Source organism: Salvelinus fontinalis, chromosome 34, assembly GCF_029448725.1.
Source record: "Salvelinus fontinalis isolate EN_2023a chromosome 34, ASM2944872v1, whole genome shotgun sequence".
NCBI lineage: Eukaryota > Metazoa > Chordata > Actinopteri > Salmoniformes > Salmonidae > Salvelinus > Salvelinus fontinalis.
In genome coordinates, this window is record NC_074698.1 from 39,213,411 (window position 1) to 39,230,613 (window position 17,203).

The following is a 17,203-nucleotide window of genomic DNA, read 5'->3' on the forward strand; positions in this document are numbered from 1 at the left end:
ATGGTTATATTTTGCAATTCTGAGTAATTACTACTTTAGTAAGGAATTACACATTATTCAGTACTACTGCAGTTGCTACATAATAGAGCATCTGAGTAGTGATTATTTGTCCAGTGTACAATACCTGCTTTAATAAAAAAATACCTGCTTTAATAAAAAAATACCTGCTTTAATAAAAAACATGTTGCTCTCCAAAAGCAACACAGCCCAAGATACAAGATACATTGGTGAGGCAGCTGAGAAATAAAGTGTATTTTTCTCATTAATTCCTTAGATCAGTCTCAAACCTGCCCAGTCTATCCCAAGCCAATTGCTGGACTTTCACATATAGGTTACCAGGTCACCCAGTTTAAACCACATTTGAAAAATAAAACTAATGTGGCTTGTTCATCAGGTGTTCTGCCTTGCAATAATAAATATAATAAAATAACTAATAACAAAATAAAAACAGTACAATGCTTAGACAGGTTTTGATAAACAAAATAATTAAAATGCTATTTAGTGCTATAAATGTATTTACTAACATAATATGAATTCTAAAATATTTCCTGTATGTATTTATTAACACAATATGAATACTAAAATAGTTTCTAAAAGTGTTCTAGACTACCCTACCCTAGAATTAGGCTAAAATTGGTAGGGTTAGAGTTGCAATCTGCTGTTGTAAAAAGGGCTCTATAAATACATTTGATTGATTGTTAGGTTTAGAGTTTAAGGCAAAAAACGGGTTGGGTTTATATCTCTCTTGCTCTTCCCTGTGGCCTTCTGTGAGTACTACATGGCTCATTCACGACACCTGCTAGGCTCATAATCTGAGGTAGCAACTGCGTCAGATCTACAAATCAATGAGCTAGACCTGTCCATTTGGTTTGCAACTCAGTGAACCTGCGCAGCATTCACACAATTCAATGTCAACGAATGAAGATTCCAATGCATATCAAATTACCCAGCAGCCATTTAGATACAACAAATCGTCACAACAATTAAATCATTCTTAATGAAAACAATGTATTCTGGCTGCTTAAATCGGCCACATCTTGAAAACTAGGACAGAGACATGCGTTTTGTTTAAGTTAAACACATTTTCTGAAAACCAATATGGGCTCCCAAGTGGTGCAGCGGTCTAAGACATCTCAGTATAATAAGTTACCTGAGGTCAGCGTTCAAGGTTCATGCCGACAGGTCTAATTGATAACAATAGTGAAGCTGCCATTGTGACGCAGAACAAAGAGCTGAGAATAGAACGTTCAGAAGGTGAGTTGGAGCCACGGTGCTCAATAGAACTAATAGGAGCTGGCAGGGAGAAAAAGGACCTAAAATAAGGTCTGTTTTTTCACGATTACTTCATAACTAGAGACATAATATAAGATAAGGTAATGTTATGAAACTGGGCTCCATGGTGGATGCAATGAACTAGTTTTTTTCAGAAAATAACATTGTTGAAAACGTCATGTGTCCAGCCTACTGAGGCGCCACGAAAATAATATTAAAAAGTTGGATGGTAAGTTGGTGGTTGAAGATATCCCTCTAGTGGTGTGGGGGCTGTGCTTTGGCAAAGTGTGTGGGGTTATATCCTGCCTGTTTGGCCCTGTCCGAGGGTATCGTCGGATGGGGCCACAGTGTCTCCCGACCCCTCCTGTCTCATCCTCCAGTATTTCTGCTGCAGTTGTATATGTGTCGGGGTGCTAGGGTCAGTCTGTTATATCTGGAGTATTTCTCCTGTCTTATCCGGTGTCCTGTGTGAATTTAAGTATGCTCTCTCTAATTCTCTCTCTCTTTCTCTCTTTCTCTCTCTCTCTCTTTCATTCTTTCTATCTTTCTCTCTCTCAGAGGACCTGAGCCCTTGGACCATGCCTCAGGACTACCTGGCCTGATGACTCCTTGCTGTCCGTAATCCACCTGGCCGTGCTGTTGCTCCAGTTTCAACTGTTCTGCCTGCGGCTATGGAACCCTGACCTGTTCACCGGACGTGCTACCTGTCCCAGACCAGCTGTTTTCAACTCTCTAGAGACAGCAGGAGCGGGAGAGATACTCTAAATGATCGTCTATGAAAAGCCAACTGACATTTACTCCTGAGGTGCTGACCTGTTGCACCAATAATCACTACTGTGATTATTATTATTTGACCCTGCTGGTCATCTATGAATATTTGAACATCTTGGCCATGTTCTGTTATAATCTCCACCCGGCACAGCCAGAAGAGGACTGGTCACCCCTTATAGCCTGGTTCCTCTCTAGGTTTCTTCCTAGGTTCTGGCCTTTCTAGGGAGTTTTTCCTAGCCACCGTGCTTCTACACCTGCATTTCTTGCTGTTTAGGGTTTTACGCTGGGTTCCTGTACAGCACTTTGTGACATCAGCTGATTTAAGAAGGGCTTTATAAATACATTTGATTTGATTTGGTAGCTAGGATAACCAGGATGCTGCTGGTATAGCTTGGCTAGCTGGCAGGTTGTTGTCTGTACCTCGTCTCGAGGATGATGACGAATCCAGTGAACCACAAATTGAAACAAGGATAGAGAGTGAAAAGGATCTGGCTACACTCATACTGTCCCTGACCATTTAAGAAAAAAGCAAATTGAACACTGAACTTCGATGTCTCAACACTGTAGTGAACTCCGTCGTTATTCCCCAAGATCCCCTCAGCCAACTCTACGCGTAACCGCTTGGCGCCACACAGTACGTAGACGCGGACAGTTCTGTAGGAGAACGCAGGAAGTTCCAGAACAGTGGCACAAAATAACTAAACCCAGTCTTTACAGTGGGTTACATTAGTAATATATATATATTATAATGTAATATAAACTCTTTACAGTGGGTTACATTAGTAATATTCATATTTTTTTATGATTATGTTAAACAAACATTCTAAGTTTTTTTTAACAATATTTTGAAATCTGGGCCCATATCCACAAAGCATCTCAGAGTAGAGATCTGAAGAAGAGACATGTTTGTTGTTTGCTGTAACTAATGGACAAAGTTGTAATGTATTGTAATGTATTGTATTGTATTGTATTGTAAAAAAGTCAGCCAGAGTTGACGTGTTCCATCGTTCAAACAAAGAGATGCCTCCCTGACCACCAGTGTGTTTGGATATAATGAAGATCAATTCAGTGAAGAAGAACCTCTAGAGTTCTGACCAAAGAACCCTATAAAGGTTCTATATATATATTATATATATACTGTATACTCAGACACTTCCTAACCTCCTATAAAGTGTTCTATATATACTGTATACTCAGACACTTCCTAACCTCCTATAAAGTGTTCTATATATATTCTATATATACTGTATACTCAGACACTTCCTAACCTCCTATAAAGGGTTCTATATATATTCTATATATACTGTATACTCAGACACTTCCTAACCTCCTATAAAGGGTTCTATATATATTCTATATATACTGTATACTCAGACACTTCCTAACCTCCTATAAAGGGTTCTATATATATTCTATATATACTGTATACTCAGACACTTCCTAACCTCCTATAAAGGGTTCTATATATATTCTATATATACTGTATACTCAGACACTTCCTAACCTCCTATAAAGGGTTCTATATATATTCTATATATACTGTATACTCAGACACTTCCTAACCTCCTATAAAGGGTTCTATATATATTCTATATATACTGTATACTCAGACACTTCCTAACCTCCTATAAAGGGTTCTATATATATTCTATATATACTGTATACTCAGACACTTCCTGACCTCCTATAAAGGGTTCTATATATATTCTATATATACTGTATACTCAGACACTTCCTGACCTCCTATAAAGGGTTCTATATATATTCTATATATACTGTATACTCAGACACTTCCTAACCTCCTATAAAGGGTTCTATATATATTCTATATATACTGTATACTCAGACACTTCCTAACCTCCTATAAAGGGTTCTATATATATTCTATATATACTGTATACTCAGACACTTCCTAACCTCCTATAAAGGGTTCTATATATATTCTATATATACTGTATACTCAGACACTTCCTAACCTCCTATAAAGGGTTCTATATATATTCTATATATACTGTATACTCAGACACTTCCTAACCTCCTATAAAGGGTTCTATATATATTCTATATATACTGTATACTCAGACACTTCCTAACCTCCTATAAAGGGTTCTATATATATTCTATATATACTGTATACTCAGACACTTCCTAACCTCCTATAAAGGGTTCTATATATATTCTATATATACTGTATACTCAGACACTTCCTAACCTCCTATAAAGGGTTCTATATATATTCTATATATACTGTATACTCAGACACTTCCTAACCTCCTATAAAGGGTTCTATATATATTCTATATATACTGTATACTCAGACACTTCCTAACCTCCTATAAATGGTTCTATATATACTGTATACTCAGACACTTCCTAACCTCCTATAAAGGGTTCTATATATATTCTATATATACTGTATACTCAGACACTTCCTAACCTCCTATAAAGGGTTCTATATATACTGTATACTCAGACACTTCCTAACCTCCTATAAAGGGTTCTATATATATTCTATATATACTGTATACTCAGACACTTCCTAACCTCCTATAAAGGGTTCTATATATATTCTATATATACTGTATACTCAGACACTTCCTAACCTCCTATAAAGGGTTCTATATATATTCTATATATACTGTATACTCAGACACTTCCTAACCTCCTATAAAGGGTTCTATATATATTCTATATATACTGTATACTCAGACACTTCCTAACCTCCTATAAAGGGTTCTATATATATTCTATATATACTGTATACTCAGACACTTCCTAACCTCCTATAAAGGGTTCTATATATATTCTATATATACTGTATACTCAGACACTTCCTAACCTCCTATAAAGGGTTCTATATATATTCTATATATACTGTATACTCAGACACTTCCTAACCTCCTATAAAGGGTTCTATATATATTCTATATATACTGTATACTCAGACACTTCCTAACCTCCTATAAAGGGTTCTATATATATTTATATATACTGTATACTCAGACACTTCCTAACCTCCTATAAAGGGTTCTATATATATTCTATATATACTGTATACTCAGACACTTCCTAACCTCCTATAAAGGGTTCTATATATATTCTATATATACTGTATACTCAGACACTTCCTAACCTCCTATAAAGGGTTCTATATATATTCTATATATACTGTATACTCAGACACTTCCTAACCTCCTATAAAGGGTTCTATATATATTCTATATATACTGTATACTCAGACACTTCCTAACCTCCTATAAAGGGTTCTATATATATTCTATATATACTGTATACTCAGACACTTCCTAACCTCCTATAAAGGGTTCTATATATATTCTATATATACTGTATACTCAGACACTTCCTAACCTCCTATAAAGGGTTCTATATATATTCTATATATACTGTATACTCAGACACTTCCTAACCTATAAAGGGTTCTATATATATTCTATATATACTGTATACTCAGACACATCCTAACCTCCTATAAAGGGTTCTATATATATTCTATATATACTGTATACTCAGACACTTCCTAACCTCCTATAAAGGGTTCTATATATATTCTATATATACTGTATACTCAGACACTTCCTAACCTATAAAGGGTTCTATATATATTATATATATACTGTATACTCAGACACTTCCTAACCTCCTATAAAGGGTTCTATATATATTCTATATATACTGTATACTCAGACACTTCCTAACCTCCTATAAAGGGTTCTATATATATTCTATATATACTGTATACTCAGACACTTCCTAACCTCCTATAAAGGGTTCTATATATATTATATATATACTGTATACTCAGACACTTCCTAACCTCCTATAAAGGGTTCTATATATATTCTATATATACTGTATACTCAGACTTTTCCTAACCTCCTATAAATGGTTCTATATATACTATATACTCAGACACATCCTAACCTCCTATAAAGGGTTCTATATATATTATATATATACTGTATACTCAGACACATCCTAACCTCCTATAAAGGGTTCTATATATATTCTATATATACTGTATACTCAGACACTTCCTAACCTCCTATAAAGGGTTCTATATATATCTGTATACTCAGACACTTCCTAACCTCCTATAAAGGGTTCTATATATATTCTATATATACTGTATACTCAGACACTTCCTAACCTCCTATAAAGGGTTCTATATATATTGTATACTCAGACACTTCCTAACCTCCTATAAAGGGTTCTATATATATTCTATATATACTGTATACTCAGACACTTCCTAACCTCCTATAAAGGGTTCTATATATATTCTATATATACTGTATACTCAGACACTTCCTAACCTCCTATAAAGGGTTCTATATATATTCTATATATACTGTATACTCAGACACTTCCTAACCTCCTATAAAGGGTTCTATATATATTCTATATATACTGTATACTCAGACACTTCCTAACCTCCTATAAAGGGTTCTATATATATTCTATATATACTGTATACTCAGACACTTCCTAACCTCCTATAAAGGGTTCTATATATATTCTATATATACTGTATACTCAGACACTTCCTAACCTCCTATAAAGGGTTCTATATATATTCTATATATACTGTATACTCAGACACTTCCTAACCTCCTATAAAGGGTTCTATATATATTCTATATATACTGTATACTCAGACACTTCCTAACCTCCTATAAAGGGTTCTATATATTCTATATACTGTATACTCAGACACTTCCTAACCTCCTATAAAGGGTTCTATATATATTCTATATATACTGTATACTCAGACACTTCCTAACCTCCTATAAAGGGTTCTATATATATTCTATATATACTGTATACTCAGACACTTCCTAACCTCCTATAAAGGGTTCTATATATATTCTATATATACTGTATACTCAGACACTTCCTAACCTCCTATAAAGGGTTCTATATATATTCTATATATACTGTATACTCAGACACTTCCTAACCTCCTATAAAGGGTTCTATATATATTCTATATATACTGTATACTCAGACACTTCCTAACCTCCTATAAAGGGTTCTATATATATTCTATATATACTGTATACTCAGACACTTCCTAACCTCCTATAAAGGGTTCTATATATATTCTATATATACTGTATACTCAGACACTTCCTAACCTCCTATAAAGGGTTCTATATATATTCTATATATACTGTATACTCAGACACTTCCTAACCTCCTATAAAGGGTTCTATATATATTCTATATACACTGTATACTCAGACACTTCCTAACCTCCTATAAAGGGTTCTATATATATTCTATATATACTGTATACTCAGACACTTCCTAACCTCCTATAAAGGGTTCTATATATATTATATATATACTGTATACTCAGACACTTCCTAACCTCCTATAAAGGGTTCTATATATATTCTATATATACTGTATACTCAGACACTTCCTAACCTCCTATAAAGGGTTCTATATATATTCTATATATACTGTATACTCAGACACATCCTAACCTCCTATAAAGGGTTCTATATATATTCTATATATACTGTATACTCAGACACTTCCTAACCTCCTATAAAGGGTTCTATATATATTCTATATATACTGTATACTCAGACTTTTCCTAACCTCCTATAAATGGTTCTATATATACTATATACTCAGACACCTCCTAACCTCCTATAAAGGGTTCTATATATATTCTATATATACTGTATACTCAGACACTTCCTAACCTCCTATAAAGGGTTCTATATATATTGTATACTCAGACACTTCCTAACCTCCTATAAAGGGTTATATATATATTCTATATATACTGTATACTCAGACACTTCCTAACCTCCTAATACAGGGTTCTATATATATTCTATATATACTGTATACTCTGACACTTCCTAACCTATAAAGGGTTCTATATATATTCTATATATACTGTATACTCAGACACTTCCTAACCTCCTATAAAGGGTTCTATGTATATTCTATATATACTGTATACTCAGACACTTCCTAACCTCCTATAAAGGGTTCTATATATATTCTATATATACTGTATACTCAGACACTTCCTAACCTCCTATAAAGGGTTCAATATATATTCTATATATACTGTATACTCAGACACTTCCTAACCTCCTATAAAGGGTTCTATATATATTCTATATATACTGTATACTCAGACACCTCCTAACCTCCTATAAAGGGTTCTATATATATTCTATATATACTGTATACTCAGACACTTCCTAACCTCCTATAAAGGGTTCTATATATATTCTATATATACTGTATACTCAGACACTTCCTAACCTCCTATAAAGGGTTCTATATATATTCTATATATACTGTATACTCAGACACTTCCTAACCTCCTATAAAGGGTTCTATATATATTCTATATATACTGTATACTCAGACACTTCCTAACCTATAAAGGGTTCTATATATATTCTATATATACTGTATACTCAGACACATCCTAACCTCCTATAAAGGGTTCTATATATATTCTATATACACTGTATACTCAGACACTTCCTAACCTCCTATAAAGGGTTCTATATATATTCTATATATACTGTATACTCAGACACATCCTAACCTCCTATAAAGGGTTCTATATATATTATATATATACTGTATACTCAGACACATCCTAACCTCCTATAAAGGGTTCTATATATATTCTATATATACTGTATACTCAGACACTTCCTAACCTCCTATAAATGGTTCTATATATACTGTATACTCAGACACTTCCTAACCTCCTATAAAGGGTTCTATATATATTCTATATATACTGTATACTCAGACACTTCCTAACCTCCTATAAAGGGTTCTATATATATTGTATACTCAGACACTTCCTAACCTCCTATAAAGGGTTATATATATATTCTATATATACTGTATACTCAGACACTTCCTAACCTCCTATAAAGGGTTCTATGTATATTCTATATATACTGTATACTCAGACACTTCCTAACCTCCTATAAAGGGTTCTATATATATTCTATATATACTGTATACTCAGACACTTCCTAAACTCCTATAAAGGGTTCTAAATATATTCTATATATAGAGTGTATACTCAGACACTTCCTAACCTCCTATAAAGGGTTCTATATATATTCTATATATACTGTATACTCAGACACTTCCTAACCTCCTATAAAGGGTTCTATATATATTCTATATATACTGTATACTCAGACACTTCCTAACCTCCTATAAAGGGTTCTATATATATTCTATATATACTGTATACTCAGACACTTCCTAACCTCCTATAAAGGGTTCTATATATATTCTATATATACTGTATACTCAGACACTTCCTAACCTCCTATAAAGGGTTCTATATATATTCTATATATACTGTATACTCAGACACTTCCTAACCTCCTATAAAGGGTTCTATATATATTCTATATATACTGTATACTCAGACACCTCCTAACCTCCTATAAAGGGTTCTATATATATTCTATATATACTGTATACTCAGACACTTCCTAACCTCCTATAAAGGGTTCTATATATATTCTATATATACTGTATACTCAGACACTTCCTAACCTCCTATAAAGGGTTCTATATATATTCTATATATACTGTATACTCAGACACTTCCTAACCTCCTATAAAGGGTTCTATATATATTCTATATATACTGTATACTCAGACACTTCCTAACCCTATAAAGGGTTCTATATATATTCTATATATACTGTATACTCAGACACATCCTAACCTCCTATAAAGGGTTCTATATATATTCTATATACACTGTATACTCAGACACTTCCTAACCTCCTATAAAGGGTTCTATATATATTATATATATACTGTATACTCAGACACTTCCTAACCTCCTATAAAGGGTTCTATATATATTCTATATATACTGTATACTCAGACACTTCCTAACCTCCTATAAAGGGTTCTATATATATTCTATATATACTGTATACTCAGACACATCCTAACCTCCTATAAAGGGTTCTATATATATTATATATATACTGTATACTCAGACACATCCTAACCTCCTATAAAGGGTTCTATATATATTCTATATATACTGTATACTCAGACACTTCCTAACCTCCTATAAATGGTTCTATATATACTGTATACTCAGACACTTCCTAACCTCCTTTAAAGGGTTCTATATATATTCTATATATACTGTATACTCAGACACTTCCTAACCTCCTATAAAGGGTTCTATATATATTGTATACTCAGACACTTCCTAACCTCCTATAAAGGGTTATATATATATTCTATATATACTGTATACTCAGACACTTCCTAACCTCCTATACAGGGTTCTATATATATTCTATATATACTGTATACTCTGACACTTCCTAACCTCCTATAAAGGGTTCTATATATATTCTATATATACTGTATACTCAGACACTTCCTAACCTCCTATAAAGGGTTCTATTTATATTCTATATATACTGTATACTCAGACACTTCCTAACCTCCTATAAAGGGTTCTATATATATTCTATATATACTGTATACTCAGACACTTCCTAACCTCCTATAAAGGGTTCTATATATATTCTATATATACTGTATACTCAGACACTTCCTAACCTCCTATAAAGGGTTCTATATATATTCTATATATACTGTATACTCAGACACCTCCTAACCTCCTATAAAGGGTTCTATATATATTCTATATATACTGTATACTCAGACACTTCCTAACCTCCTATAAAGGGTTCTATATATATTCTATATATACTGTATACTCAGACACTTCCTAACCTCCTATAAAGGGTTCTATATATATTCTATATATACTGTATACTCAGACACTTCCTAACCTCCTATAAAGGGTTCTATATATATTCTATATATACTGTATACTCAGACACTTCCTAACCTATAAAGGGTTCTATATATATTCTATATATACTGTATACTCAGACACATCCTAACCTCCTATAAAGGGTTCTATATATATTCTATATACACTGTATACTCAGACACTTCCTAACCTATAAAGGGTTCTATATATATTCTATATATACTGTATACTCAGACACTTCCTAACCTATAAAGGGTTCTATATATATTATATATATACTGTATACTCAGACACTTCCTAACCTCCTATAAAGGGTTCTATATATATTCTATATATACTGTATACTCAGACACTTCCTAACCTCCTATAAAGGGTTCTATATATATTCTATATATACTGTATACTCAGACACATCCTAACCTCCTATAAAGGGTTCTATATATATTATATATATACTGTATACTCAGACACATCCTAACCTCCTATAAAGGGTTCTATATATATTCTATATATACTGTATACTCAGACACTTCCTAACCTCCTATAAATGGTTCTATATATACTGTATACTCAGACACTTCCTAACCTCCTATAAAGGGTTCTATATATATTCTATATATACTGTATACTCAGACACTTCCTAACCTCCTATAAAGGGTTCTATATATATTGTATACTCAGACACTTCCTAACATCCTATAAAGGGTTATATATATATTCTATATATACTGTATACTCAGACACTTCCTAACCTCCTAATACAGGGTTCTATATATATTCTATATATACTGTATACTCTGACACTTCCTAACCTATAAAGGGTTCTATATATATTCTATATATACTGTATACTCAGACACTTCCTAACCTCCTATAAGGGGTTCTATGTATATTCTATATATACTGTATACTCAGACACTTCCTAACCTCCTATAAAGGGTTCTATATATATTCTATATATACTGTATACTCAGACACTTCCTAACCTCCTATAAAGGGTTCTAAATATATTCTATATATACTGTATACTCAGACACTTCCTAACCTCCTATAAAGGGTTCTATATATATTCTATATATACTGTATACTCAGACACTTCCTAACCTCCTATAAAGGGTTCTATATATATTCTATATATACTGTATACTCAGACACTTCCTAACCTCCTATAAAGGGTTCTATATATATTCTATATATACTGTATACTCAGACACTTCCTAACCTCCTATAAAGGGTTCTATATATATTCTATATATACTGTATACTCAGACACTTCCTAACCTCCTATAAAGGGTTCAATATATATTCTATATATACTGTATACTCAGACACTTCCTAACCTCCTATAAAGGGTTCTATATATATTCTATATATACTGTATACTCAGACACCTCCTAACCTCCTATAAAGGGTTCTATATATATTCTATATATACTGTATACTCAGACACTTCCTAACCTCCTATAAAGGGTTCTATATATATTCTATATATACTGTATACTCAGACACTTCCTAACCTCCTATAAAGGGTTCTATATATATTCTATATATACTGTATACTCAGACACTTCCTAACCTATAAAGGGTTCTATATATATTCTATATATACTGTATACTCAGACACATCCTAACCTCCTATAAAGGGTTCTATATATATTCTATATATACTGTATACTCAGACACTTCCTAACCTATAAAGGGTTCTATATATACTGTATACTCAGACACTTCCTAACCTCCTATAAAGGGTTCTATATATATTATATATATACTGTATACTCAGACACATCCTAACCTCCTATAAAGGGTTCTATATATATTATATATATACTGTATACTCAGACACATCCTAACCTCCTATAAAGGGTTCTATATATATTCTATATATACTGTATACTCAGACACTTCCTAACCTCCTATAAATGGTTCTATATATACTGTATACTCAGACACTTCCTAACCTCCTATAAAGGGTTCTATATATATTCTATATATACTGTATACTCAGACACTTCCTAACCTCCTATAAAGGGTTCTATATATATTGTATACTCAGACACTTCCTAACCTCCTATAAAGGGTTATATATATATTCTATATATACTGTATACTCAGACACTTCCTAACCTCCTAATACAGGGTTCTATATATATTCTATATATACTGTATACTCTGACACTTCCTAACCTATAAAGGGTTCTATATATATTCTATATATACTGTATACTCAGACACTTCCTAACCTCCTATAAAGGGTTCTATATATATTCGATATATACTGTATACTCAGACACTTCCTAACCTCCTATAAAGGGTTCTATATATATTCTATATATACTGTATACTCAGACACTTCCTAAACTCCTATAAAGGGTTCTAAATATATTCTATATATAGTGTATACTCAGACACTTCCTAACCTCCTATAAAGGGTTCTATATATATTCTATATATACTGTATACTCAGACACTTCCTAACCTCCTATAAAGGGTTCTATATATATTCTATATATACTGTATACTCAGACACTTCCTAACCTCCTATAAAGGGTTCTAAATATATTCTATATATACTGTATACTCAGACACTTCCTAACCTCCTATAAAGGGTTCTATATATATTCTATATATACTGTATACTCAGACACTTCCTAACCTCCTATAAAGGGTTCAATATATATTCTATATATACTGTATACTCAGACACTTCCTAACCTCCTATAAAGGGTTCTATATATATTCTATATATACTGTATACTCAGACACCTCCTAACCTCCTATAAAGGGTTCTATATATATTCTATATATACTGTATACTCAGACACTTCCTAACCTCCTATAAAGGGTTCTATATATATTCTATATATACTGTATACTCAGACACTTCCTAACCTCCTATAAAGGGTTCTATATATATTCTATATATACTGTATACTCAGACACTTCCTAACCTCCTATACAGGGTTCTATATATATTCTATATATACTGTATACTCAGACACTTCCTAACCTCCTATAAAGGGTTCTATATAGATCTTTATATTAAGTAAGATAGAACCCTTTTTGGTTTCAACAGGAGTGAAGAGTCTGTTGATATAACATATACAATATATTGTTAAAATTCCTCTTGTAACAACGATCAGAATTAGTCACAACAATAAAGTTATGCCTGACAACATATTAGGCAATAACTAACAGTAGGCTAAATGATTGTGTCATGCTAAAATTCTATAGATGTGTGTGTGTGTGTGTGTATGTGTATGTGTGTGTGTGTGTGTGTGTGTGTGTGTGTGTGTGTGTGTGTGTGTGTGTGTGTGTGTGTGTCTGTGTGTCTGTGTGTCTGTCTGTGTCTGTGTGTGTGTGTGTGTGTGTGTGTGTGTGTGTGTGTGTGTGTGTGTGTGTGTGTGTGTGTGTGTGTGTGTGTGTGTGTGTGTGTGTGTGTGTGTGCTGGTGAGACAACCACATATCACAGTCAAATACTACTGTATATAGCGTTTTGCAAAACAAAAATTAATACACAAAAATCTATGAATTGAAATCTTAGAACAACAATATTTTACAGACACATGAAGGTCCCCATAAGCAATCATTTCTGATGAAAAAAACAAATGTGAAAACATTGTGGATATAACATTTTGGAAACAAAGTTTCTTAAACAACATTGTAATCTCACCTCTTAGATTTGGTGTCATGTTCCCCAGAGAGACTCATTTTAGAGGCAGGGCCCCCTTCCTCTCTCTCCCCAGAGAGACTCATTTTAGAGGCAGGGCCCCCCTCCTCTCTCTCCCCAGAGAGACTCATTTTAGAGGCAGGGCCCCCCTCCTCTCTCTCCCCAGATAGACTCATTTTAGAGGCAGGGCCCCTCTCCTCTCTCTCCCCAGAGAGACTCATTTTAGAGGCAGGGCCCCCCTCCTCTCTCTCCCCAGAGAGACTCATTTTAGAGGCAGGGCCTCCCTCCTCTCTCTCCCCAGAGAGACTCATTTTAGAGCACTGACCCCTAAACAGAGATCCAACATGTTGGTTGTGGTTAACACAGTGACAACTAAACAGAGATCCAACATGTTGGTTGTGGTTAACACAGTGACAACTAAACAGAGATCCAACATGTTGGTTGTGGTTAACACAGTGACAACTAAACAGAGATCCAACATGTTGGTTGTGGTTAACACAGTGACAACTAAACAGAGATCCAACATGTTGGTTGTGGTTAACACAGTGACACAACTAATTATTGAATGTCAATAGTTCAATTTTATTAATTATCTCTTAGAAATAAAACATTTACTAACAGATACATCCAAACAGTCAGGTGATTTAATGCATCACATCAACATGTAGTTGTGACTGATATTTTTCACCTTTTCTCCATGTGGTGGAACTAATAATTATAATAATAATATAATATGAATAATCAAAATATTAATAATAACAATAGTAGTAATAATAATATAACATTAATAATGTCTCACTTTCTCTTTTAATAATTTCTCTCATTCTAGTGTGTTGCTTTGTTCAACAGGTCTGATATTATTATGCTATTACTGAATTCAGTTCATAATAACAATGTTAAGAAAAGTATGTTCAGTGGTTTCATACCAAACTACACAGGAAGCAGGAGCTCATTGTAATTTAGAAAACAACAAATGTTCTGATATTCTGAAAGATGATTTACAACTATGATACATTAACATTTTTACAAATGTTAAAATAAACACGATATACGAATCATATAATACGATATATGTACAATGTTTCTGAATTTGACTTGACTACGCCCAGTTAGCACCATTTTGTATGATTGAACTGTCACGTACCTGTCCCAGGTGAAATGGACTGTTAGATCTGAGTGTTTTCCTGTCATTCACTAGACTAAAATAACACCATACATTTAATGTCTCTACACACTTTACAATAATCCCTGGGAAGATTCTTACCTTGTAGCCTGAATTCACAACCAGAACATGTCAAGTCATTGAGATATTTTCCGTTGTGCTGAGAGAGAACCTTCCTGATGACAAGTGTCTCTGTATCTATGTTCTAGGTACAGTTGATCTTTGGATGCAATAATATCTGGTCAAAGTCTAGTGACACAACACCATAGTATATCATAAACATAACAGCAGTTGGCCAGTAAAGGCCATGGCATACTATAAAACAGGGTTCGTCAACTAGGTGTGGCTTCGGGATGATTTTTTTCTGAGTAAAAGTCGGCGGGCCAGAACATAATTAGCATATATATTAGCACAATGAATAGGCTGAATTAATGAATAGGCTGAATTAATGAATAGGCTGAATTAATGAATAGGCTGAATTAATGAACAGGCTGAATTAATGAATAGGCTGAATTAATGAATAGGCTGAATTAATGAATAGGTCAACACTACACATTTAACAACAGTTTAACACATTTGATTAGTACATAATACATTCAGTGACAATAAAATAATTTAGATCTGATTAAGTTAATAAAATCAGCAAAATCTCTATTAAATTATAATTCTTTGTTTATTTCTCTGTGCGTTGATTGGTGGGGAAAAACAGCTCTAGTCCACACTACTTTTTTTAACGTCAACATTCGTTCAGAACAATTAGCTTGATAGTGTTAGGTGGAGCAGCACAGGGAACCCAAGAGCAGACTCAGACCAGGAAACTGATAGTGTTAGGTGGAGAGGCACAGGGGAACCCAAGAGCAGACTCAGACCAGGAAACTGATAGTGTTAGGTGGAGCAGCACAGGGGAACCCAAGAGCAGACTCAGACCAGGAAACTGATAGTGTTAGGTGGAGCAGCACAGGGGAACCCAAGAGCAGACTCAGACCAGGAAACTGATAGTGTTAGGTGGAGCAGCACAGGGGAACCCAAGAGCAGACTCAGACCAGGAAACTGATAGTGTTAGGTGGAGCAGCACAGGGGAACCCAAGAGCAGACTCAGACCAGGAAACTGGATGAATAAACCAAAATATTTATTGCCAAACAGGGAGAGATGGAGTGCAGTCCAGAGGAAGCTCGGGTGGGTTGTAGGAAACCAGATGTGGAGGCTGAGGTTGGAGTGAGCTGGGTTGAGACACGGTAAACAGGTCCGTAGAGAAATCCAAGGGAGTGATGGTGAGCTGAATACAGAACAGGGTAGCAGGGTGGTGAGATGTGGAACAGGAGACTGGGACCAGAGTCAGAGCGGCAAAACTGCAGTGAGACGATAAACAGCGACAGGCAGGGAAACAGGCACAGCAGGGAAACAGGATCTGGAATAATCATAAATAGCTAGAAGCGTAAACTGTCTGAGGAGAGACTACGATCTGGCAGAGTGGAAGTGGCA